The sequence below is a fragment of the Papaver somniferum genome, chromosome 11, assembly GCF_003573695.1.
Source record: "Papaver somniferum cultivar HN1 chromosome 11, ASM357369v1, whole genome shotgun sequence".
Lineage (NCBI taxonomy): Eukaryota > Viridiplantae > Streptophyta > Magnoliopsida > Ranunculales > Papaveraceae > Papaver > Papaver somniferum.
In genome coordinates, this window is record NC_039368.1 from 71,977,439 (window position 1) to 71,979,203 (window position 1,765).

Below are 1,765 nucleotides of genomic sequence, written 5' to 3' on the forward strand. Positions count from 1 at the left end.
TGCTCTGAACCAATTTGGTAGCTCTTTGATTGTACTGAGTTTAAAACCAATATACCAGGAATGAGAGAATCTTTGAGTTTGATGGCAAAAAATATGTGTCCATGCTTTAATATAATCAGTATAAGAATATGATCTCGGTTTGATATGGGGGTGATCATTGAATTTTTTTAACCCATGAGGGTTCATTCCCCAATCTTGGTATGATAATACCTTAAGAATAACAAGCTTGGAGAACGCAGGAGGACGATTACCATTACTGTTGGCCGTGTTATGTGTTAAAAGGATAGATCCTGTCTCTATGAGTATTGTTTCATAAAACTCTCTAGTTTTACCATAATGTGGTAAAATATGCTCTTTTAAGTACATGCTTGCAACTTCTGCAGGATCTCTGTTAGCATGTTCTGTTTCTACCGCTAAAAGCGGTATTGATGTGGACATTATAAATGCCGACTTTTCTTCTGAAGAAGAATATTGTTTTCCCTTATTTGGGTTTCCTTTAATCATAATAGGATTACTTTTGTTCCTTTTATTAGGAGATGGGTAAGAAAATTGAGGAGCCTTTCCCTTAGTTATCTGGCAGTCCATGCTTCCCCTGCAAAAATTCACGAGTCAAGAAATCAGGTAGAGAATTAGTTTCACATTTTATATATTCAATTTTGAAATCAAACGCTGATAAAATGGCTTGCCATCTTGCAAAAATTTGCCGAGAGGCTAAATTTTTAACATCCTTTACCAATACTTCCTTAGCTTCCTGATAATCCACTCTAATAAGAAATTCCTGGTTTAACAATTCACTTTCAAATTTAGTAACACAATGAATTATTGCCAATATTTCTTTTTTAATGGTTGAGTAATTTTGTTGTGTCGATTTCCATACACATGAGGTATATCTTACTAATTGCTCTTTATTATGAATCCTTTGTTTAAGGATTCCTCCATATCCGACATCTCAAGCATCAGTCTCAACTATTTTGTAGGTTGTTGGATTCGCTATAGTTAGGCATGGCAATTCTTTAGCTTTAGCTTTGATTTTTATAACAGCAGTTGTATGCTCACTGCTCCAATTAGCAGGGTTTTTCCGTAATCTTGCATATAGAGGTTTGCTATCCTTACTAAATCCTTATAAAAATCTGCTATATAATTTATGCTTCCTAAGAATCTTTGTAATTGTTTTTTATCCTTGATTTCATCAGGAAATTTATCAGCAAAGGATATAGACCGTTCTATAGGTATTATAGTACCTTTATTAATATTGTGACCAAGCAATCTAACCTGGGTTTGAAATATTTTCATCTTTTTTGCAGATACCACTAATCCGGCCTGTTTTACTATTTTGAGGAATATTGATAAGTGTTTAAAATGTTGCTCAATTGATTCAGAATATATTAATACATCATCAATGTATACAATTGTAAAAGTTGAATAAGAATTAAATATGTTTTTCATAATATGTTGAAATTCTGATGGAGCATTTTTTAAACCAAATGACATAACATTCCATTCATAATGTCCAGAAGGAACCGTAAATGCAGTTTTATACTTGTCTTTTTCTGCGATTTGAATTTGCCAATATCCTGACTTTAAGTCAAATTTTGAAAATATGACAGCATTATGTAATCTATCTAAAAGATCTTTTTTATTAGGAATTGGATACCTAATCCATCTTAATGCTTTATTCAAAGGCTTATAGTTGATGACTAATCTCGGAACTCCACTTTCTAATTCAGTTGCTTTTTCTACATAAAATGCAGGACAACTCCAAGGA

At 32.5% G+C, this 1,765-nt stretch overlaps 1 long non-coding RNA gene across 1 annotated transcript; it reads left to right on the forward strand.

Annotated features, from left to right (window-relative positions):
* Positions 1-681: 681 nt before the first annotated feature.
* On the forward strand, positions 682-1,346 carry LOC113321921. The gene is made up of 3 exons (XR_003346914.1): positions 682-884; positions 978-1,098; positions 1,305-1,346. It is a non-coding gene; the product is annotated as an uncharacterized LOC113321921 (long non-coding RNA).
* The last annotated feature ends 419 nt before the right edge of the window (positions 1,347-1,765 follow it).